This window comes from Macaca fascicularis, chromosome 19, assembly GCF_037993035.2.
Source record: "Macaca fascicularis isolate 582-1 chromosome 19, T2T-MFA8v1.1".
Lineage (NCBI taxonomy): Eukaryota > Metazoa > Chordata > Mammalia > Primates > Cercopithecidae > Macaca > Macaca fascicularis.
The window spans coordinates 498,749-523,905 of NC_088393.1; the positions used below are offsets into that span (position 1 = coordinate 498,749).

Genomic DNA, 25,157 nt, shown 5'->3' on the forward strand with positions numbered 1-25,157 from the left:
GTGTGTACGTTGTATGAGTGTTGTGTTGTATGAGTGTGTTGTACGTGAATGTTGTGTTGAGTTGCGTGTGTTGTGTGTGTTGTACGTGCATGTTGTGTTGAACGTGAGTTGCATGTGTTGTACGTGAGCTGTATGAGTGTGTTGTGTGTGTATGTTGTGAGTTGCATGTATTGTATGTATGTTGTATGAGTGTTGTGTGTGCATGTTGTGTTGTGAGTTACGTGTGTTGTGTGTTGTATGAGTGTTGTGTGTTGTATGAGTGTGTTGCATGTGCGTGTTGTATGTGAGTTGTGTGTTGTGTGTGCTGTATGAGTGCATTGTACGTGCGTGTTGTGTTGTATGTAAGTTACGTGTGCTGTATGTGTGTATGAGTGTGTTGTACGCACATGTTGTGTTGTGAGTTGCATGTATTGGTTATGTGTCGTATGAGTGTGTTATAAATGCACATTGTGTTGTGAGTCACATGTATTGGGTATGTGTTGTATAGGTTGTGTGTGTTTGTGTGCAGTGTGTGTTGTCAGTGTTGTATAAGCCCATTGTACATGCGTGTTGTGTTGTGTTGCATGTGAGTTGCATGTTGTCAGTGTGTGCCATGTGAGAGGCGTGGCATCCACATGACTGCTCCTCAGTGAGTCCTGCCTTGCAGCCCCTTCAAGCTTGTATCTTCCCGAGCAGCCTAGAAGCAGCAGCCTGTTTGCCTCTGCCCCTCCCCAGGGGGCCTCAGCCAGATCCTGTGCTCAGCCCCCGGCTGGGCAGTCTGCCTCTCTTGTCTCTCTCTCTTCTCTCTCATCGTCCTCCTGCGCCTCCTCCTTCTGGGGACCTGCATCCTTCCTCTGTGCTTCCTGGCAAGCCACACCTGGGACGTTGGAGTTCAGGCTGTCCTCCAAACCGTTTGCTCCTCTCTGAAGAGCGCCCCCCCGACTGGCCGTGAGCAGCTGGAGTGGATTGCAGGGAAGGGAGGTGGGTGTTCCTGTAGAGACGCCAGGGTCTTACCTGGGGAGAAGGGAGCCTGCACTGGGCAGGCCGCCCTCCTGAGGAAGGGGATGGGGTGGGAGGAGGCTCTCGTGGACAAGGGGCCCACCTCCTGCCCTCCTTCCCTCTATCCCAGTCTGTTGTGAGGGAGGGCGGGACCCTAGGTGATTTCTATGCAGATCTTCAATTATCCACGCTGTGAAACAAATACTTCTGTTTTTAAGATCAGAGGAAATCTCCTTTGTTTCTCTGCCTTTTATTTTATTTTATTTTATTTTATTTTATTTTATTTTATTTTATGTTATTTTATTTTATTTGAGAAGGAGTTGCCCAGGCTAGAGTGCGGTGGCGTGATCTCGGCTCACTGCAACCTCCACCTCCCAGGTTTAAGCAATTCTCCTGCTTCAGCCTCCTAAGTAGCTGGGATTACAGGTGCCCGCCACCACATCCGGGTAATTTTTGCATTTTTAGTAGAGATGGGGTTTCACCATGTTGACCAGGCTGGTCTCAAACTCGTGACCTCAAGTGATCCACCCGCCTTGGCCTTCCAAGGGGTTGGGATTACAGGCGTGAGCCACCGTGCCCGGTCTGTCTGCCTCTTAGTTAGAACCTGTGTATTTTATGTTTTACATTTCACTTTTCTGGGTCAGAACAGTAGTGTTTCTTTTTCGTAGTGTTGCTATGAATGTCCTTTACGGTTAGGAGACTGGGTTGGCTGCCCACTGGAGAGTGGTATCACTGGGTCACGGTCACCATCTGCCGCAGCAGCGTCCAGAGTGTTTAGAGTCTTTCCTGGACGTAGACACCCTTTTGTCTGACATTCAGATAAAACCAATCACCGCATTCAGATAAAGAGGTCAGAGCTGGGAACCGTTAGTTCACATCCACCTCTCCCGAGAGTGTTCACGCCTCTTCCACGCGGGGCTAGGCTGCTGCTGAGCATGGTTCTGCTGGCTGTGGCTGTGGCCTCTTTCCTCAACCACAGCCATCGCAGGCCTGCCACAGTTTTTATTCTTCTAGAAGAGAATAGGCAACACAAGAGAAGCAAGGTATGTTAGATATGAAACCGTTAAAAATTATTTCCTCAAACATTGTATATATTTTTTGCCCATACCTAATTTGATAGCAATTTTAAAAAGATTAAAATGAAAAAAAAAAATTCCCCTATATTAAGTCTTTGAAAGGCATCCAACTTAGTTTTCATACAATTATTCTCTCTTTGGAGTCATACTTTGTTGGTTTCAGTAATGTGTAACAAATGCACCAGCATAAACAGATTTAGGAGCAAACAACTGCTTCGTAATTATAGTTCAGCTCGCGGGGCCCAGCTGTGGGGGTGCAGCCTGCGCCTGCCTGTGCGCCAATAGGGCTGGTCACCTTGAGCATCTGGGAGTGTCTGGGTAAGTGAGGTCTGGGCAAGGCAGCGTCCACACACCTGCGTAGTTCTCACTTTGTCCACGTTATCCGGCAATGCCACAAAATTATCAAGTAAGTGTTCTCCAAGCGCATATTCAGTTAGTGTTTGGAAAGTGCATAGGTACCTCATACAGCACCTTTAAGAGGAACTAGGAGCCCAGGAATGAGAGCGGGTGTGAGGCCTGTACTCTCTTTGCACAGATAAAATATGCATGTGCATATCTGAGGCCAGAAAGTTAGATTGGGGCCAGAATGTGGAAGTCCTTACCTGTGGGATACTAGGGAACCACTGAGGGTTTCGGAGAGAATCGTGTCTCTGATGTGCGGCATGCCGTGGAGCCGGGGGGTGACAGGGCAGGCTCATGCAGGGCACTCGCCGTGGCCGGAGGAGGAGAGAAGGCAGCCAGTGAGCTGAGCAATTCGGTGCCTCGGTCAGGAGGGGAAGAGGGAGTACAGGAAGGCGGATGAAGCTGCGAGTCTGCACCCCGAGGTCGCCGTTGCGCTTTGCCGGAAATCAGGAGAAGCAAGTGTGGACCTGACTCAGAGATACTTAGAGACACCACTGCAAGCTGCAAGTTTGGAAATACAGGAGGAGGCTTGGGGAAAATCTGGAGCAGGGAGCATTTGGGAGCCTCTTAGGTAGAAGTGCAGGTCAAGTAGCCAGAGTGTGAGGCGTGCATGTCTGGAGAGAGGAGGCCAAAGGAAAGCCCACATTTGGAAATGGAGGAAGGGTTGGAAGACCCAGAGAAGGCCCTGCTTAGAATCCAGAGAAGAGCTGGATGGCGCAGTTCACTAAAGCCCAGAGCCGAGAGTTTCCAGGAGAAAGTCCCAAGTGTTGCTGAAAACCAGGGGGCAGGACTCCAGTTGGAGCCTGTGGGGGAGCCTGGCGGCCCTGATCCCTGAGAGCAGCCAGAGCCTGGGTGTCATGGTGGAAGTGGGTGGGAAGTGCAGGAAGCAGGTGGAGATGGTCCTTCAAGGCCTGGTGCTTCACACAGGTAGCCAGCTGTGGACCGAGACACAACTGGAGAGGGGCCTGAACCCAGAGCATCTCCAGGTGGAGGAGGGAGCCAGGAAGGGCAAAGGTATCCGGAAGAAAGGGGGCAGGCATGGAGCCAGGTCCCCAGGGAGGCTGCAGTCTTCTTTCTCTGTTCATGGACTGGTTGTTGGTTATTTTGAGTTCTCAAAGTCGTCCACTCGGTGCGGTCCAGAGAAAGTTCCCAGGGGTCTCAAGCCGGAGCAGGCCTTGTGCTTTTCCGAACACTGTGCGTGTTGACTCAGGGTTACCGTCAATGGCTAATTCTAGCGTGTCTTTTGTTGAAGTCTGCAGAGGAGCCTCAACCAGCACCGGCTTTTGAAGAACTTAGAAAACTTGTGTTCTTCTGATTCTGGGATTTTTGCCTGAAATGCCTCGTATATTTTTGGCTAGGTGTTGTTAGCACTTGTGTTACAGCATTTGGAGCTCTGTATTTTTGTGATGTGCTAGCTGTGAGGATGTTTAAAATTAGATTCCTAGAAATCAGGTTATAGGAGCTCTCGGCCATGCTTCATGGGTTATGTTTTGACCCCTCATAGTGGACCCCGTTGCAGTGGCTATTCTTAGTATTTGTGGAACACCTGACTGGTGATGCTAGGAGAATGTGATTTGTTTTCTTTGTAAGTCTAAAGTCTAACGACCTTGTAGAGTCTTTATACCTATCTCTTATAAATCAGCTTTAATATACTTGAAAATGTCCTCATTGTGCCCTTGAAAAGCAGGCTCACATTTTAAAAGTCATCCTTTTAAAATCCTTTTCTGCAGCCTGTGCCCTTTGTCTGTTTTGTTACCTTCACTGCAACATCATGAAACAGGGACAAGGGCTAGAATCTATTTCATACACAGAGCTTGAAACAGGGACAAGGACTAGAATCTCTGTTTCATACACAGAGCTGAACTGTGCTGAGCGACCTGCTATGCTGACGTCTGTTTCTGTCATGAGAGGGAACCCAGGCCTCTTGACTTTTCCTTTTGTACATTTTCAAAAAGAATATTTTTTCCTCTCTTGGGTCCATTCCATTGTGGGATTCTCTCCTAAGGCTGTTTCTTTGCGTTCCATTTTGACAAGTATGATTTATTTCTGAGATGATGAAAGGGCAGTGAAAAGGCCTGGGAAAGAGAAAGCAGGAAGAGAAGGAATCGTCTCATGATTTTAGTCAGAAGGAAATCACTCAGACAGAAACGCTATTCCAAGTGGGTCAGATCCCAGGAAGTGGGATTGAATAAGTGACATGATATCGCACAACTGTTTTACATTCTTGCTGTTGCCAGGGGTAACGAAAAGAACGAGTATATTCATTCCGAGGTCAAATATATATCTTTGCTGACTCTGACTATAATTAGCAGAATTCGTTCAGTTCAAGTTTGAGAATACCTTTACAGAAGAGGGTCTTCGTGCCCGTGTGCCTATTTCTATTTATATGTTCACACGTATTGGAGTATAAATGTGTGTGTGCTGTGTGTGAGACCTCATTATTTGAAACAAGAAATGTGCAGTAGAGCTTATTAATTACGGGAAGGTACATTTGGGGGATAAACCACTTTGTTTAGAATTGAATAATGGGGTCTTTGAGGGATGTATATATGTATGTGTGTTTGCATTTATGTGTATGAAAGTGTGTATTGCATGTATATGTGTTGTGCATGTATGTGTGCCTTTGTGTGTAATGTACATGTGCATGCATGTGTATATGTGTGCATGTGTATTTGTGTTGCATGTATGTGTGTGCATGTGTTACGTGTTTAGGCACGACTGCACATATGTGCAAGTAGGCATGCATGGATGCTCATGTGTATATAGTTATACATGTATATTTGTGCATGTTATGTCTACACACTTACGTATGTATGTGTGTCAGAATGTGTATGTATATGCATGTGTGTTTGAGTGTTGTGTGTATGCTTGTGCGTGTGTGTTTGAGTGTTGTATGTTTGTGTGCGTGTGTTTGAGTGTTGTGTGTATGTGTACGCGTCTGTTATGTGGTGGTATTATGTGATTATGTGAACGTGTGTGCATGTGTGAATGTATGTATTGCATATAGGTGTGCGTGTCCATGTGTGTGTGTGTGTGTGTGATATGTGTCTGTGCATGCATGCATGTGCACATTTGATTTGTGAATCCTCTCTGGGAGGGGCATGTTCCTGGAGACAGTGCATGGGATCCTCCGCTGTCCTCTCAGGGAGAGAGACATTGTGAAAGTTCGAGCCATTAGGTAAACATGCCTGATGTTCTATAAAATATATATTTAAATATACCACTGGGGTTAAATATATGTTAAATGGGTGCAAAGCTGTTATATTGCATTAAAAGTCATGTTAGTACTTCCTGGTTAAAGGCTTTGTGAAAGATTTCCTGTACATGGGACATAATACACCACACAGAATTACAGCAGGTCAATGGTATTTGCCAGGAGGTCTGGCTTATGATTGGTATTTCTAGTTGCAGACATGCAGGTTGAGCTTTGCTGGACTTAGAGGAGGGTCATTGACTCTGCCCACTGAATGATACCAGCGTCTCTGCTGCTTCCTTTTTCTGCCGGCTTCATCCAGAGCTGGGACAGCTGCTCTCAGACGCATTGTACTTTTTTCTACATAAAAATCTGCAGCATTTGTTAGCAGTCCAGTAGCAGACCGAGTGGCAGGTCCAGGGGCAGGTCCAGCGTCAGGTCCAGCATCAGGTCCAGCGGCAGGTCCAGCATCAGGTCCAGGAACAGGTTCAGCGGCAGGTCCAGCGACAGGTCCAGGGGCAGGTCCAGCAGCAGGTCCAGTGTCAGGTCCAGCGGCAGGTCCAGCCAACTTTCCACATGGCCCATGTGAAAATGTACCCTCTCCCTTCCATTTTTTAAAGCAGTATCATTAGTAGAGCCTACTGCCATTTCTCCTTGAGCTCCTCACAGTGGATGGTAAGCATTTGCTTTATTAAAGCAAAGTTCCGTGCTCTTTGTGCTAAGTCCCCTCTGCCTTTCTGTGAGAGGCTAGAATTGGGATCGACCCTCAGCTGTGCCAGAGCCTTGGTACATGTCTCAGTTCTGGAATCTACTCTGTGCTTGTTGCCTTCCATCCACCGACAGCCGTCTGTCTTCCTGTCACTCCTTCAACACGGAGTCCAGCAGAGTGCACACAGGTGAGCCTGTGTGAATGCTGGTTTTGTAGGATCTTATCGGGACCTTAGTCATCTTTTCACTAGGAAACCAGACACTGCAAAGGACTTAAAGAAAAGCCCAAAGAAGCCGTATCAGTAGAATCATAGAGACAGAATTCTACAACCATAGGAAGTGGCATTGATTATCATGAAATGTGCATTTATGTGAGGCATAGTAAAACATCACATTTCTTACTGGGTAAGAGCTTGGAAAAGATTATGAAAGTATAACTGACTCTACTCTTGTATCGTAGAACATGGTAAAATGATGCAAGGTGTTGTATAGAATGGAACAAACAGAATATAATTATATAGAGTAGCGCAGAATAGAACAAATAGCATAATGTTATATAGGGTAGCATAGAACAGAAGAAACAGTGTAACATTATGTAGTATAGTATACAATAGGAAAAATCGTATTACATGGTCTAGAATAGAACAAGTGGGATAGTATTGTAGAGTATACAGTTGAACTAATGACGTAGTATTGCATAGCATAATACAATCTAGATTAGAACACACAGCATAGTATTAATATTACGTAGTGTGGTGTGGAATAGTAGAGTCGCATGGCACAGAACAGAGAGGATAGTGTTCTGTAGCACTGATGCAGGAGTTTTGCTCTTTAGCTCAGCTGGGTCCAGGTTCTTGTCTAATGACCAGGAAGAAACAGGCACGGGGACATCGAAGAGTGAGTGCAGTGGAACTCGTTAAGCTAAAAGTTAAGCTCTCAGCGAAAAGAGGGGTCCTGAGAGCAGATTGCTGGTCGCCCCCTTCCCAGTTGACTACAAGGGCTTTTATATAGAAGCTGATGGGGCTGGTCTCGCTGTCTAAGGAGCAAATATCTGGTGGTTCCACCCCATTCCCTCGTGTGCATGGGGACCTTTAGTCTGCTGTGAGCATGTTTAGGAGGGCCCCCCCGTGCAAGTCCCCCTATCTGCACAAAACATGGGCTGGAGGCTCTCTGGGACCCTTCCCTTACTGTCTGCCTAAAGCAAGCTGGCTAACTCCTTTCTGTATAGAAGAAAATAGAATAGAATAGAACAGATAGTACAGCGTTTTATAGTATGGAGTGAAGCTGTAGTATTCTATCATAGAGAATGGAATAGTATAGAATAGAACAAACAGATCGTACTAGTGTAGTATAGAATAGTAGCCTCATGCAGCACGGAGCAGTGTTGTTCTCCCTATGTACAGAGTGTAACCACCAGGAGAGCGTTCTTCAGTGGGGCGTCACTGGCCCTTCATATTTCTTTGGTTCTGCGGAAATGAGGAGAGGAAGTTAATAGAGGGGGAGGAGGTTGGCTTTCTTACTTTTAAGGCGCTCATTACTTCTTGGGGATCATTTGATGGTCCCCTTTGGTAGTATTCTGTGAAGCAGTCTCTGTACTCTGTGTAGGGTGAAATGTGGAGCAGTCTGTGGACTCTGTGTAGGGTGAAATGTGGAGCAGTCTGTGGACTCTGTGTAGGGTGAAACATGAAGCAGTTGAGAAAGGATGAAGTCAGAAGTAGCTCAGCAGAGATGCACCAACTCTTACCTGGGAGACTGTGGAGCAGTCTGTGGACTCTGTGTAGGGTGAAATGAGGTGTTTTGTGTGAATTGTTGTCTCATGCCTGGCACATGGCAGAGCCTCCGTGGATCTTGCCGTCGTGAACCCTCTGATAACTTCTCTACAGTGCCCTCCACACTATAAATACCACACATTGTGGGAAGTCCGGGCCTTTTCAAAGGCTGGGTTTCATTTTAACAAAATTGTTATGCCCTGCTTATTTGGAATGGCCAGATCATCCTGCACTTCTGACTTCACCTGTCCAGCTGGGTACACCTCCCTGCGTGCTGCCAAGGTTTACGGCGGAATTCCCTGACGCCACTACCCTCACTGCCTGCACCTGAATCTGCTGTGGGGTCGTTTCCTTATTGGACTTGTCTGGGGACCTCCTGAGGGGTGGATGGGTGAGGACTGGGTTATCTGGGGAAGGTGTTCATGGCATTCCTGTTTTCAGTTTGTGTCTCTGTTGGAAGAGATGCTTTTAGCACATCCGTTAATCCAGACGTGATTAGCAAGGAGTGTCTCTCCCAGGTAAGAGTTGGTGCATCTCTGCTGAGCTACTTCTGACTTCATCCTTTTTAAAGTCTGTTACAAAGAGAACTTTGGTTTCTCAAGGTTTAAGAATTGATGTCAAAGAGCAATTTAGTGTTCTTTTTGAGTCACCAGCCTTGCTGTGGATGATTCATGAGTCCTTGGTGGTTAGGGCCACAGCACAATCGGTGGGCCGTCTGTTCCCCACCCTGGTGGATACTTTCTCACCCAAAGAAATGTATTCTGTTAACATGTCTCAGTTAGAATATTTTAGTAGGAGACAGAGTTATGGCTCTTGTTTTAATTTGTAATAGATGATTACTGTAGCAGGGTCAAGGTTGAGACTTGCAGTGTAGCTCATGGAAAACATTGATTAGAAACACCCAAAATATATCACCAGCTTTGTTGCTGCAGCTCCAAGGGACTAGGAATGCATATATATTTTTTCTTTTGTTATTATTTATTATTTTTATTTTTGAGACAGAGTCTTGCTCTGTCACCCAGGCTGGATTGCAGTGGCATAATCTCAGCTCACTGTAACCTCTGCTTCCAGGGTTCAAGAGAATCTTGTGTCTCAGCCTCCCAAGTAGCTGGGATTACATGTGCCTGCCACCATGCCCAGCTAATTTTTGTATTTTTAGTAGAGACAGGGGTCTCACCGTGTTGGCCAGGCTGGTCTTGAACTCCTGACCTCAAGGGATCTGCCAACCTTGGCCTCCCAAAGTGCTTACATTACACACATGAGCCACTGTGCCTGGCCGCCATGATCATTTTAAATGTGGCACTGAATATCTGCCTTTTTTTTTTTTTTTAAGAAGTGCAAATGTTACCTCTCACACCTCTATTCTGTTGCTGGCCTGGGCTGGCCAGCAGGGTTCCCAGGCTCGAGGCCATGTCTGAAGTGTTGTTGGACAGTGTGGATCTGTGACCCCTTGGTCTTTGGGGACGTGGGGCACCCCGAGACACCCACAGTCTTGCGAGGGCTTACGGCTCTGTGTGTGGCTGCTGTGAGGCAGCCTTCGGTGGGGAGGAAGGAGAGCAGAACCCATCTGTCCTGGTGCGGAAAATGCCCAAGAAACCAAAGAAATGGTACAAAAAAAATCATCTGCCCTGGTGCCATTTCTGTAAAAAAAAAAAAAAAAAAAAAAAAAAAAAAAATTCACTCTGAATGTGGTTCTGTGCTTGAGGAGGATAGAAAATACCTGGAAAGGCACAGAAAGTGTTCTTATGGGGTCAGCGCCGGGAAGTGGGATGGGAGGCTTGGGAGTGTGTGCAAAGGAGGAAGTGGCATATTTTATTCTAGTTTATTTGGTAGAGCAAGTGATGAAAGTGAAGCTTGAGTGATCAGAGTAGCTCGGCCTGGCCATGGGTAGATCCCAGCGTGTCCCGCCTCCCGCCTGCAGCTGCAGCTCTGTTTCTCCGTCACAAATGAGACAGGTGGCCTGAGGTTGTGGGCCGAGGAGGGGCAGCTCGGTGTTCCCAGCACCTGACTGTTCAGGCTGCTCTTGGGCCAGCCTGAGGGAAGGGGCGGAGGAGAGCTGGGAGGGTGCACAGTGCGTCCTCCTCCCCCGCCCTGGGACTGAGGTAAGCCCAGGCTGCTGTCAGGATGGAGGAAGATGCCCTCAGGACGGAGGAAGAGGCCGATGGAGTTTGGTCAGCGGCCAGTGTTGTCTTTCCCACAGGGGATACGCAGTGCCCCAACTAGCAGGAAAAAACTCTGCTTTAGTTTTTAAATTTTGCTCATTCTCTTTATCGTGCTGGTCATGGTAAGATTTGGATATTGTTGGTAGGAATCAGTGTCAATTGCGTACAGTTGACTATTGTCCAACACAAGCTTGAGCTTTGCGGGTCAACTTATAGGTGGATTTTTTCAACCAAACTCAGGGAGAAAATACAGTGTTCTGCCACGTGAAACGCATGTCGGAGGGCTGATTCTTTGTACACGCAGAAAATACAGTGTTCCTGCCATGTGAAACGCGTGTCGGAGGGCCGACTCTTTGTACACGCAGGTTCGGCAGGTCCACCTGTGGGGCTTGAATGTGCCTGGATTTGGTGTCCATGGGGTCCTGGAACCGACTCCCTGAGTCCAGCGAGGCTGGCCCCGGGATCGACTCCTTGAGGACAGCGAGGCTGGCCCCAGGACCGGCTCCCTGAGGACAGCGAGGCTGTTTCTAGTAGCAGGTGGTTTATTTTGTGTTTTCCCCCTGGCTCCACACCCCGTTCTCAAAGACACGGCTGTCACAGGGGGACCAGCTGGGGCAGGGGAAGAGTGGAGGGCACCTGGTAGAAGTGGCCGTGGACTCTCTTAGGAACGATAACCGTGACACCTACCGTAGACGAAGATGTTGTTGGTCTGCACTCTTCTCGTGTTGGTCTGGGGCATACAGTGGCCGTGGGCTGGTGTGGTCCACAGCCCCGGTCTGGGGCATGCAGTGGCTTTGGGCTGGTGTGGTCCACAGCCCCGGGCTCCGTGGTCCCTGACCCTGAAATCCCATCCGGTCCTGTGTCACCTTGGGCCAGCTGTCTCCTGAGGGGAAGGGAACAGGGAACAGCCCTCCCCGCATGGCCTCCCCAGCACCACCCACCCCCAGGACCTCCAGTGTTGACCCTGCTGGGGGCTCCTCTCTCCTGGGGGGACCTTGTCCCAACAAGAGGACTCCATGGGCTGCAGGAGGTGTCGAGCTATTTTCTCTCCTGGAACTGGGTTGCTGGCAGCTCCCAGATGCAGGAGGAAAGGCTCAGAAGTGCCTTCATAATAAGGAGTTGTTGACGTGAACTTTGGACAGCAAACACTGCTTACATTTCCTTTTCCATTTTGATGCGTTAATGGTGTGCGGCAACACCGTGACACACGGGGATGCAGGTGATGGGTGACCCCCCCGCAAGGGGGCCATGCACCTGTTTGATAAGAAGGCATGCTTCTCTTACTGCAAATAAAAGCTGTTAATGGTTTTCTGCCAGAAAGACCCTGTCCTTTATGTAGGATACATAGCGGATCATTTGGCAAGGGATTGGGGATTTGGGGTTAAACTAAAAACAAATTAATTTCATTTTGTAGCACTCTGAACCCATTTGAGTTAATTATTCATTGAGAATTTGAATAGCACACACTGTTCTGACTTCCAATTTCCCCCTAATGAACGGCATTTGCTGTAACATGACAAAACCCTTAGTCTTAGAATTACTGGGTAATGTGGAAAAAGTCAAAGTTGGTTCTCTGTTGTTTTGCTTTAAGGAAATTATATTACTTTGCAGCCACTTAGTTTTCTCCTTTCCAGTAAGAAAAATTGCTTTCTTACTACCTGAAAATTCGTGAAGGTCAAGGGGACACAGGCTGCAGTGCATTAAAAGCCACCATCAAATGTGGACGTGGACCGAGTTTTCCCCTGTTCTCTCCCACCATCAAATGTGGATGTGGACTCAGTTTCCCCCTGGTCTCGCCCATCATCAAATGTGGACTTTGACCCAGTTTCCCCGTGTTCTCGCCCATCATCAAACGTGGACGTGGACCCAGTTTCCCCCGTTCTTTCCCACCATCAAATGTGGACGTGGACCCAGCTTCCCCCTGTTCTTGCTAACCATCAAATGTGGACTTGGACACACTTTCCCTCTGTTCTTGCCCACCATCAAATGTGGACACGGATTCAGTTTCCCTCTGTTCTTGCCCACCATCAAATATAGATGTGGACCTAGTTACCTTCTGTTCTCACCCACCATCAAATGTGGGTATGGACCCAATTTCCTTCTGTTCTTGCCCACCATCAAATGTGGGCATGGACTCAGTTTCCCTCGGTTCGTGCCTACCTTGCCACCATGGCTCATTTCACAATCACTCAGGAAAGGAAGAAACATTATTTTTAATAGGCATGAAGGCAGTTGTTTTTAACCTAAGGAACAGGACATAATTCCAGCAATGGGAATGACCAGCCGAGTGGGTCTGTGTGAGGTTTGGAAGAAAAAAAGGATTTTAACTTCCCCTCTCTGTGTGTGCCCACCTCCCCCAGTTGAGAGTCACAGATTTAATTACTTTAATTTTGAGCTTAAAATAATTTGACAACCTAACAAAAACTACTACAGTCCTATAAAATTCTGCTGTGTGTTTGGTTTTTCAGTTGCTTTTCTGAATATGGTAAATGAATGCATTATGAGTTGTTATTTTAGTAATTGCTGTAAAAATTAATGTATGTTATAACCAAGTGTTATAAAGTTAATTTAGCACCAAAGGAAAGCTAAAGCTGCATTGATTTCCCAGTGTAGTTGTGCATAACAACGGCTCCATGAGGCAGGGGCTGTGACCCTGCAGTCTGGTGGGAGCAGGTGCCACCTGGCTGGTGCGTTCGCTGCCCGTCCCCTCTTGCTGCCAGGCAGCTTTGCAGTTTCCAGGCTATGCGGGAATTGAGGCCGGTGGTCAGTAAGAGACGGTGGGTAGTTGGGTGGTGCAGGTTGACGTGGGGTGGAAGGAGGCGTGGAGAGTCTGGGGAAGCCTGGACAGCAGCTCCGGTACCTGCACAGGGGAGCAGGGTGCAGCGGCACGGGACAGTGAGTAGCTCCTGGAAACAGCCGTTGGGGTTTTTATAGATGAGTCTGTCTTCAGCTCTGCATCCCTTTCCTGCTGAGTCCGGGTGGAGAGTGGAGGCGTCGAGCGCTTGTTTCTCCAGGTGAGGGCCCATCGGACACAGCCAGTGTTTCCTGGAGTCCCCTCACCTGGGAACGTGCCCCTGCTCTTTTCAGAACAAAAGAAATCTTAGTTAAACTTGACACATCACCTTTCCAGAAGGTGTTTAAGTCTGTATGCCTGTTAAGTCACCTAACTTTAAAAAGTAATGATACAATATGCTTCTTTTTAGGGGAGAGAACCTAGCTGATTTAAAAGATAAAATCAGAGGTTGGGGTCGCAGCATTGTGGAGGAGACTTGGTTTATGTCCTAGTGGGCAGCAGTGTTTCCTCAACTATGGTGTTTGCTCTATTATTACATTACAGAGGTGACACTTCAAGCATAGGGAAATGGAAGGCAAAACAGCGCCCCCATTCAGAGATAAACGTTATCAACATATTCATGCACTTCCTTCTGCTGTTTTTGCTCTTCACTTTTTGTTTTAAGACCACGTTCGTAGGATGGATATATAATTGTTTATGGTGACTTTAAAAGCACCTTTCTTGCTAAAAAGAGTATTTTTTCAGTCTGGAAAATTTAGACAACATGTTTTGTTTAAAAATTAATTATAATACCACCGTGAAGTCATCAATGTTTTTATACATTTTCTTGGTCTCTTTATGGACTTAATAGATACAATTTAACAAATTGGAAATAACGTAATATTATGCATAAAATGTTTCTTGGCATTAGAGATGGAGCAGAGAGGAGGCACAGGGCTTCCCGCTGGCTGAGGTCCTCCCAGGGTGTGACCAGCAGCCTCCCAAGTTTAGGGTCTGCACGGAGTAAGATTTCTAAATTGCCTTACACCACAACCCCTGCAGCCACGCGTCCCTTTGATAAGGGGGTGTACTCTGATAGATTTTTCAAGACAAGAGTTTGCTGGATCTGAGGCTGTTTCAGCTGCTTCTGGAGACGGCAGGTCTGGGACGTTTGTGCCAGCTCTCCCTCAAGACCCCACGGATGCCACATCCTCATCTTTTGGAACCCAGTGTTGTAGAGGAGAAATCTGAAGCCAGTTTGATTTTTGCTTCTTGGTAGGAAACTGATGTTTTCAGGCTTTTCCCCTTTATTTCCATAATGAAGATGATGTCCAACCTCATCCAGAGGTGTGTTTGTTACCTTGTCGGGAATGTCCAGCCCTTATGTCCCCCTTCAGGTCCTCAGTCCCTTTCTCAACTTCCTCGCAATCCTCCCCATCTCATCCATCTTCACTGTAATTCTGTTATTTTTTTTTCATTTTTGTGCTCACTTTCCCATGCGACTTTTGTTCTTGTTTCACAGATGCCCGTGCCAAACTTTATGTCTGGGGCTCGAGGGCCGTGTTTTATTCTGTCTGCCTCTGCATGTACTTTTGAGAAGTGGGGTTGGAGGTTGCCCCCCAGGTGCTGTTTCAGCTGGACCTGCCCAGACTCTGTGAATTGGGGGCATCGGGCAAATCCCATGTGGCTCTATGGTGGGCCGTGCCGCTGAACCGTACGTCTGAGGTTTGGGGGCCGTGTTTCATTCTGTCTGCCTCTGCATGTACTTTTGAGAAGTGAGGGTGGGGGTTGCCCCCTGGGTGTTTCAGCTGCACCTGCCCAGACTCCCTGAAGTGGGAAGGTCGGGCAGAACCCGTGTGGCACTACAGTGGGCTCTGGTGCTGACAGAGCAAGAAGCCGCACTCCCAGGACGTGCTTGCAGCTGTGGGCAGGACTGGGATTGTGACAGGATCATTTCCTTCTCTAAAATACATCTCAACTGTTATCCAGAGGGTTGGCTGTAGGCTTTCAACAGCTTCACTCTTCTTAGTTACCAGGAGACAATTCACTAAACAGAGTTGCTGTCAGGGTTTAATTAGGAATTTCTGCGAGAGGCTGGTGGTACAGCTCCCTCTTCAAGCCTCCTGCAGCCTACCCGTCCCCACTCTTGGGCCCAGCCACCTGCATTGGTCTGTGGAGACTGCACATTCTCTGTTCTCCTAAGGGGCTCCTGGACTTCGGGACAGCCTTGGTAAGTTGATGTGTAACTCCCAGTCTCTTCTCTCTTTAAGTAAGTACGTTCATGGAATCCTGATCTTCGAAATTGTTTCATCTTTGTAAAACAGCCATAGTTTCCTAAGCCACCTTGTGTCTGAGTGTGAATCACTTGTTATTTTTCACTGCAGAATGAACAGAACTGGAATCATAAGATTTAGAGGGTGATGAAAAGACAGAGGTTAGCATATTCCATTTTCTCACCTTTTCCTTACACTTTTTCCTTAAATGCACCCCTCGTATGTCTGTGAAGTTCTTCCCAATTCTGTAACGTCACTCTATCCGCAAGTGGAACATTTGTGAACACTAACAAGTATTGATGTATACACCTCTGCAACCCCGCTGGAATTAATGCTTTTTATTTATGAATGGATGGTCATCAGATGGCCAGAGGGATTCCCTGTGAATTGCGGGGGTCCTCATGCCTGCTTGTGAGTGACATGCACATGGCGAGGGCTAGGGAATCTCAGTCTCTGTGATTTGAGTTTTGACATCGTTTACGCAAGGCAGGTGGATGACTCTTTGAGCTTGGCATGCTCCTGGGTGGCACAGCACAGCTGACATGGAGTGGGGCAAGGGCTTGTTCCACGAGTTTCTGTGTTTTTGTTTTTGTTGTTGTTGTTGTTGTTATTTTTTTTGAGATGGAGTCTCTCTCTGTCACTCAGGCTGGAGTGCAGTGGCGCGATCCAGGCTCACTGAAAGCTCCACCTCCCGTGTTCACACCATTCTCCTGCCTCAGCCTCCCGAGTAGCTGGGACTACAGGTGCCCACACCACGCCCTGCTAAATTTTTTGTATTTTTAGTAGAGACGAGGTTTCACAGTGTTAACCAGGATGGTCTCGATCTCCTGACATTGTGATCCACCCGCCTTGGCCTCCTGAAGTGCTGGGATTGCAGGCGTGAGCCACCGTGCCTGGCCTGTTTTTGTTTTTTTGAGACGGAGTCTTGCTCTGTCATCCAGATTGAAGTGCAGTGTCATGATCTAGGCTCACTGCAACCTCCACTCACTGCAACCTCTGCCTTTCAGTTCGAGCAATTCTCTTGCCTCAGCCCCCCTAGTAGCTGGGATTACAGGCATGTGCCACCATGCCTGGCTGATTTTTGTATTTTTAGTAGAGACAGGATTTTGCCATGTTGGTCGGCTGGTCTTAAACTGTTGGCCCCATGTGATCCACCCGCCTTGGCCTCCCAAAGTGCTGAGATTACAGGCATGGGCCACTGCACCCAGCCCTGTGTTTGACTCTTAAATCTTCTTTTTCTTTTTAATATTTCTGTTTCTGGACGGCCACTCAGTGGATATGGAGGAAGAGTTCACAGATGTCCGTATTACATTTCTTACTTAAATTAGCCTCCCTTGAACACTGCTGTAGGGTACAGATGCATGAAAGGCTGAAAGGGTGGTTGCGTCCCAGTAAGTGTGAGCGTGGAGCTGGTCTGTGAGACCCCGGTGCCAGTGAAGGCACCCGTGTGAGATGGCCTGGGATGGGGGTGTTCAGAGCCCTGACCGTGGCACACACCCTTCAGCTTTGATGTTTCAGGCCATTGCTCTGGTCATCAGTGAGCAGAAGGTCTAACAGCAGTGATATTTATCACTAGCTGTGTTGGCCAATGTGTTAGGAGGGTGAACCTGTTTGACTTAAGCTGTTTGACGGGTTTGCATTTAAATAGACAACTGGTGACCTGGTGCCTGGACGCTTGCTCTGTGACTTGCCCTACGTGGCTTCTCCCTCTGGTATGCGTTAGATGAGATGGGCGTGTTTAGGGTGGTGTGGCCCTAGACTAGAAATGCAAACCCTGCCTCACCCCAGATCTGCCCCACCCCAGTGTGACTTTTGGAGATGGAGGCCCAGCATCCTTCACCTGCCCTCCAGGGTGATGCTGAGGATGCTGAGGTTTCAGAGCGCTGCTTTGTTGGCACTCCAGCAAGTCCTGCTTAAAGAGGCCAGGATCTGAAATGGCAGGTTACCACATTGTATAGCAGAAAAATAGAAACGTTTCCTTAGAATGGGCGTAGGAAGAAAAATGATTTCCTTCACCATATCTGGAAAAGATTTCAAATTAGCAGGCACTATTTGGAATTATTAGTGGTCTCCTGTATTTCTTATCTTTTTTTTTGTTTTTTCTTTATTTTGATACAGGGTCTCACCCTGATGCCCAGGCTGGAGTGCAGTGGTGCAATCTTGGCTCCCTGCAACCTCTGCCTCCTGGACTCAGGTGATCGTCTCACCTCAGCCCCCTGAGTATCTGGGACTACAGGCACGATACCATACCTGGCTATTTTTTTTTTTTTTTTTTTTTTTTGTAGAGACGAGTCTTGCTATGTTGCCCAGGGTGGTCTCAAATTCAAGCATTTGTCCTGCCTCAGTCTCCCAAAATGCTTCTGTACCCCTGACCCAACAAGGAAGGACAAGAGGCGTGAGCCACACTCCTGGCCTCCTGTCTTTCCTTGTTGGAGCAGGGATGTAGAAGCACTTGCCGCAGCTGACTTGAGTATATCTCGTTTTGCTTTGTTTTCGTCACGGGTAACCTGGCAGTGCTGTGCACCAGTGCTGCTGGCCAGTTGTTTTTTCGATGGACTGGCAGAAAATCAATCTGAGACCCGGGTTCCTTTCTCCCCGGGTACTGACCAGGTGGGAGAGGAAGGACGTTATCTGAGTATCAACTTCATGAGGGCTGGTGGGGAAACGTCAACTTTAAGGTGCCTGGGATCTAAGGCATGGAACCCAGAGTGCAGCGGAACATAGGGGATGTATCCTTGGGAGCAGAGACGTGCGGGCCAGTGCCCTCGTTCCTGGCAGGTTCTGAGTGCAAGAAAAGGTTAGTGACCCAGCCGAAGTCACGGAGCAACCTGCCAAGACCTGCCTGGATGTGTGGCTGGCATCTGTGCTGGCCCCAAAACTGCCCATTTGGGGATTCCTTGCAGTTTCAGACCCATCTAGGGGTCCGGAGAGGGTCCCAACCATGACCTCAAAGAACGAGGTGTTGCCTTGAGATCCTCCAAGGTGAGGGTAGGAATTTTTTTTTTTGTTTCAATTAGCAATAATTTGTTGTGAATGATCTTGGACCTATTTTCCACTTCTTTGTATAGGAAGAGAGACAGAATAAAAAGTCTCAATGTGCCAGATGCCATGTAATGAAGTCGTGGGTTTAACATTGTTGATTATTATGTAACATCACGTTAAGTGGAACATATTCACACGTGTCCACAGCGTGTGCGTGTGCCCAGTCCGATGAGCACGTTGGGTTGGGGTCGCTGCTGGTTCATGCAGCCCCTCTGGGTGGTGCTTTCTCTGTGACTTGCCCAACACCGTTGCTGCTGCCTCTGTTGGAGTTCAGCCTTGACCGGCCTTGCTGCCACCAGGTTCTCGGGGCCTGTGCACCCTCTTCCCCGCGCGCACCCTCTACCCCGCGTGCACGTTCTTCCTGGGGCACACCCTCGTCTCCGCGAGCACCCTCGTCCTCTGTCCTGCCCACCCGGGGTCTGCTGTGTGTTTCTACTCAGCCCATGCCTGCCTCTTGCTGTGAGCTCAGTTTATTGAGGTGCGGTGAGAAACCAACAGAGGGGAGCAGTGTCCCAGCTTGTCAGGGCAGGAGGGAGCCTTGGGCATCTCTTCCCCAACTCTGGCGACCCACCCTTCGCGATATAGTGCTGGGGAGAGAGGTGAGTTCTAAAGGTAAGACGGCCGTGATTTCCTGAGTCTTAATTACCTAACACTGGGTCATCTGCCATGTCGCCTCATCGAAGGGCACCTCTAGAGACAAAGCAAAGCCTCTGGTGGCCGTGGGCGGGGTGGCCATGCCTGTCTGTGGGTTCTGTAGAACCTACCCAAAGCCCCTCCAGCCGTGGGGATGTTCAGGCACTTGCCGCCTGTAGGAAGTGTGCGTTAGCCACGTGGTAGGTGCGGACGCCTGGAGGGATAGGCACAGGCCCACAGGCGTGGTGAGTGTGGGAGATTTAGCCACGTGGGGACGTGTGGCGGGATAGGCACAGGACCACAGACGTGGCGGGTGTGAGAGAAAGTGCACAGAGTGCCCAGCAGATGGCGTGTGGTCAGCGGAAGCCGTGAACACAGGCCGGGCTCGGGAGACACATTTGGAAATACACTTTAAGCAACATCAATGGATAATGCTGCGATTTGGTTTCCTCCCGTGGTCCAAAACATGTTCTAGAGATGCCGCTGCTTTGTGTGTACCTGAGACAAGGGTCTAAATGTATTAGGGCCTTGATGTAATCTGTAAGACAGGTACAAAATGCCTATTTCAACGAGGCACTGAACAAGAAAGCGTGCTCTATTCAGTGCAATGAGAATGCTTCATTGTCATAGGCAAAGTAAAATGCCTCCAAGGCGAGCTTGCCATGTGTTTAATGACCTTGGACACGAGCCTCCTAAACCTGCCAGAAAGTGCTTCCAGCGTGGCTTCATGCAGTGGTTTCATGCAGTGGCTTCAGTGGAGAATGTGCATATGTGGCTGATACTGAGAGCTGCGCAGCACCCTCGTGACCTGACGCATGCCCATGTGTGGACCGTGAGCCGGGCAGCACCCTCCCGACCTGACGCATCCCCACGTGTGGGCCATGAGCCGGGCATCCTGACCTGACAGGTCCGCATGTGTGGACCATGAGCCGGGCAGCACCCTCTTGACCTGACGGGTCTCCTTGTGCCCATTGTGGGACCTCCGTCAGTCAAACAAGTGACACATGTCAAACTGAATGCAGGGAGGAGGGTCCAGGATTGCACGCAGGCTCCATGTCTCATCCTTCTGAGGCCTTCTGGGAAGCCAGGAGGGCAGTGGGGTCTTTTGCGTGTTTCCTCCTGGTGGCTATGAATTTGTACCAATGGCTTTTTGCAAAAGGGCCCGGAGGCGGAATCAGACCCTGTCTTAGAAAGGATGACGTCTTCACGGGCACCTCTTTCCGCCACTCTAGTGCTCCTGTGATTTTTCAATATGTGCACCCTGCAGACTTCAGCCTGTTGGTGTCTTGGGGGAATAGATACCAGGATTGTTCCAATGTGTGCAAACCTGAAACAGGAATTTCTCTGCGTTAAGTTGGTCACCAAAATGGGAGGTAAGGGGAGAGGGGAAGGAACTTCTTGGCCTCATCAGCCCTTTTCTTGAAACTCACAGTCAAACTTTGTCAAATTCTAGATGATGGTGCTTTAGTCGATGCATTTATGTATGTTATGTCTTGTTTTCTGAGTATGGTGCTTCGAGAATTTAAATATTAAGGTGAAATTGCCATGCACGGTTGAATTGGCACCATAATTTGACTCTCTGTAAAGCCTTTTGGTTTTCTGTTAGAGTGACTTACCATTTTTTGAGTTAACTGAAACAAACTCTGCTGTCAGCACGAAGGAACCACTGTCTAGTTAGGACATCCAATTAAATAGAATTCTCCTAAATAGAGCGTGCTCTTTTCATAAATTTTAAAAATTCATCTATTCATCAAACACATATTGAGTACTTATCACCCTGGTTGCTAGTCACTGTTCATATATATTTTTAAGGAATTACTTCCACCTAGCTCTGAAATAACATTGTATTTAGAATTTAGCCCAGAGGTGATTAAGCATGAACTTTTCTCAGCAGTCTTGTTTTCATTTTTACTTGATAACATGTTCTCAGACTCGGTGCCCAGCTGACGTTACTGTGCATTGCCCCAGGCACACACCTGGCCGGCGCTGTGTCTCTGGGGCTTTAGAGCAGGAAGGAAGGGCTGCCAGGTGTCTGGCCCTTCCATGTTTCCCTGGGGGAAGGATTAGGCCTTGGGCAGGAGTCTTGGCTTGTCTTACTGGATTAGCTGGTGTCATTCAGTCAGCTCTGCCTTGGTGTTAAGCTCTGGACTGACTCTGACCTCTGAGTGGCAGAGGAGAGGATGGCGTTTTAGAATCAGTCATGCAGACCGGGGCACCCAGCAGGTCTCGGATAAAAAGTGGTGGCAATTGATCACTTCCCTTTTTGGGAGAACTGTGTGGATTGACTCAGACCTCTTTCTTTTGATTTTATCTTGAGACTTTGCAGAAGCAAAAATGCCTTTAAAAAAAATTAAATGATGGGCTTTTGTAATGTTTGTGTCTCCCCAAGATTCACAAGTTGGAATCCTCACCCGCGAGGAGATAGTGCTAGGAGGGGGAGCTTTGGGCGGTGAGGAGGTCGTGAGGGTCTCATAAATGGGATTTGTGCCCTCAGAAAAGGGACTACAGAGAGCTCCCTCGCTCCTTCCATGGTGTGCGGACCCAGTGAGAAGCGCCGTCTATGAACCAGGAAGCCCTCACCAGGCAAACCTGTCAGGCCTTGACTATGGACTTCCCAGCCTGAGACTGAGACTGAGAGCTGTGAGAAATGAACTTGTGTCATTTGCCAGCCCCTGCCCAGCCTGTGGTGTGTTGTTAGAGCAGCCTGGGTGAACGAAGGCAGGTCGTGAATTTTCTGTCATGCTTTCTGGCTTCAGATACTTGCTAGGGAGATGTCACCATCTTACCCAGGTGGAAGTGTCTGGAATCAGACGTTCCGTTATGATTTGACCTTGTTCTTGCCCCACGCCTGTGCCGTTCGCACCTCCAGGTGTCTCGGCTGCCCGCGGCCCCTCCAGACGTTTCTGATTCGGGGTGTGGTGCTGGTCGCGGCCGTGCCGTCAGTGACCAGGAGTAGGAGCTCGCGCCCCTCGTGAAGCAGCAGCCTCACCCGGAAGCTGCCGAGAAGCATTTGACAGAAGGTGATCGCGCCTCGAGACTGAAACTTCCTGTTTACAGGGAATGGAGGTGCATAGTAGGGAATTTCATGATGGCCCTAGAAACAGATGCCTCTGGGGTAGGGGATATTCTGCAGGACAATGCAATGATCTTCTCGAAAAGTGAAGATCACAGATAAAAGGGGTGCGAGGCTGTCCCTGACTAAGACGGGGAAGGAGAGTCACTCAGCACAGTGTGTGGCCCGGATAGAAAAGACGTTTTCGGAACGATTGTGCTACCTGAACATAACCTGGACAACGATGCTCTGAAATCATTCTTGTCTGCTGATGATGGTACTGCGGCTGCAGAGGGGCCTTTATTCCTAGGGAACGTGTGCCTGAGGACTCGGTGAGGCAGCAGGAGCCTCTCACCTTCAAGTGGCTCCAGAGAAGAAACAAATCTGTCTCTCTGTCTGATCTACAGAGAGAGTGAGAAAGCAAATCTAACGAAATGTTAGCAGTTGTTGGAGCTCCACGTGGAGAAAACTTGACCACTCGTTGTACTGTTCTTCCACTTTTTAAATATGTTTGAACATTTTCATAATGAAAATGTGGGAAAGTAAAAATAAATCTGGAAATTAGAACGGAAGTGAGCCCAGCCAAGTGCTCTTGGGTTCAGCCGGGAAGAGCCAACGGTCCGTTGGTGTTCTCTCGACTCGTCGTGGGGATTTCCTCCTCCTGGGTTCACCACCTAGTTTTCCTTGTGGTAGTTATTTTATACATAGCTATGAGCGTAGGTGATACTGAAAACACACGTTTAGTGTGGTTTGTCATTAAGAATTTGGAGAACTGGCTAAATAAACCACTTGTACAGAGTTGAGATGAGCACTACCTGCCTCAGCGTCTGTGGTAACAGCTTCATTTGGGTGCAGAGCTTGGCAGAGGTTTGAGTGACTCTGTCTCGATGGTCCTCTGTCAGAGGACAAGGTTAAGCATCACCACCGAGGGCCCTGTTGAGCCTCTGGGCTGGAAGTAACCTCCCCCTGGCTGGTGAGGCAGCCTCTGAGGGCCTTTCCTGACAAAGCCCTTCACTGAGCTGCAGTTTGGCCATCTCTGCCCTCACCTCCCCGACTGCAGGGCCTCGAGGTCTCACCACCTCCAGCCTGAGCACCCAGTGCCCAGGGGCAATTTCCCACCTTCCCTGGGGGCTCAGGATTCTGGCTCCCGGGGCAGTGCCCGCAGCTGGGCCCCTCCTCCTGGGCTGGGGGTAAGGCTGGCCACGGCCTCCTGCTATGTCCCACTGGCCACTTCACCGCAGCTGCAGCCCTCACTGGGTGGCCCCTCCTGCTTCTGTTGGATGAGGAGATGCAGGCCTTCACCGAGGCTTCCTGGCCTCGCCCCTGCTGGCCCCAAGGCTGTGCCGCTTCCCCCTTCCCAGCCCCTGGTCTCTGTACAGTGTCTGTCCAGGATGTCTGTCCATCTGTCCTTGACATTCTGTCCAGAAGCAGCCACTGTCATCTTAGTTTGTGAGGGGCGAGCAGAGCCCAGGTGCGGTCGATGTGGAGATGCTCATGCACTTCAGTGTGCAGGGAAGTGAGTTCCTTCATATCTACAGCCTCTGCACAGCCAGCTGGGAGCTCACCCCATTCACAGGTGGATGTGCCTTGTTTTTTGGCCCAATCACCTGCATTAACTCAGAAGAATCACAGTTCCCTGCTTTTCTGTCTTTCGTGACCGTCCACCTCCCTCCTCTGCCTGGGGCTGAATGGTGGGGTCTGTCATGGGTTCGTGGGACCCTCTGTTCTTGTGCGGCCACCAGGAACTGTTATCCGGGCTGATTCCACAGGAGGAGTTTGGGGTGAGCTCCTGAGCGAGAGTTGGGAAGACTGACGTCTGTGTAAACCTTGCTTGTTCATGGTTATTCCTCTCAGTCTTCTTAAATTGTGAAAAATTGAGGACCATTTTGAAATATGGATTTAGGTATGGATTGGTGAGGAGAGAACGTTGATCTAATTGGGTTTACGTTTTGTGTGATAATTTTACACTATCCTTGGGAAAAACTGAAGATGTTGACAGGGTCATGAGAATCGTTTCTTTCTTTCTTTCTTTCTTTTCTTTTTTTTTTTTTTTTTTTTTTTTTTTTTTTGAGATGGAGTCTCACTCTTGTTGCCCAGGCTGGAGTGCAATGGTGCAATCTCGGCTCACTGCAAACTCTGCCTCCTGGGTTCAAACAATTCTCCTGCCTCAGTCCCCCAGTAGCTGAGATTATAGGCGCTCACCACCACGTCCAGCTAATTTTTTGTATTTTTGGCAGAGATGGGGTTTTGCTCTTAAGGGCATTGTTCATTAAGTATTAATTGGTGGCCTGCCGTTGAAGTAATGTTAGTGTAGTGCTGACATCATCAGCCATGGCAGAAACTTACTTGGCATCCCTGGAAAAGAGGGCAGGGAAGCATAGTGCCCTGACACCACCTCATTCTCCAGTGCTACTTCCAACTCTGAGCTGATGGTCATTATGAGTGGATCTGCCCTGGACAATTAGTTTAGTGCAGCTGCCTTGGACAGTCAGGTTAAAAGTAACAAACCGTCACAAAACGCAGCTAATAAAATGTGAGGAGAGACATGGGACACCAGGAAGGGGTGAGGCCTGTCTCCCTGTGTGCCATCTGTGTGGAGCCTCAGTACCTAGGGGACAGCGTTTACACAGAGCCCCAGGTTTTTATTAGCATTTCCCTGAATAAAATGTCACTTGTGAGCTGCGGACTGGGAGGCTTTTTCTGATTATTAGGTTTCGTAATGTGGGATCATCAGTAGGCAAGGTGGGCCTGAGGGCCATAGGATCTGGAGACTGTCCAGGGCTGCTTTCTGGGGATGACAGGCTTGTCCCTTCAGCAGTCAAGACACCAAAGAGAGTCTTTCTGAGAATAAAAGAGAGAAGCTTTTAAGGAAAAAGGCAGTTTCTCTCTCTGTTTGGGAGTTGAGTGCATTTTCCTACATTTACTCGGAGATGTTCCTTGGTTCCCACCATGTGCCATCGCCCCGCTATGGGGTAGGGTCACCCCACCGCGTACCTAACCCAGGAAAACTCCTCTGCAGTTATTTCAGAGGCTGTGTGCATTTCTCTTGCCTCAACGGGTAGAGTGAGTTTTTCTTCCTACTGTTTTTAGTCAGTT

The 25,157-nt window shown here is 48.7% G+C and overlaps 1 protein-coding gene and 1 pseudogene across 1 annotated transcript in view; one reads left to right on the forward strand and one right to left on the reverse strand.

Moving 5' to 3' along the window:
• LOC135968621 (uncharacterized) overlaps window positions 1–25,157 on the forward strand; it is a 45,686-nt gene that overhangs the window by 18,669 nt on the left and 1,860 nt on the right. The gene's annotated exons all lie outside the window — the stretch shown is intronic.
• LOC135968582 (uncharacterized) lies at window positions 1,678–11,306 on the reverse strand (annotated as a pseudogene).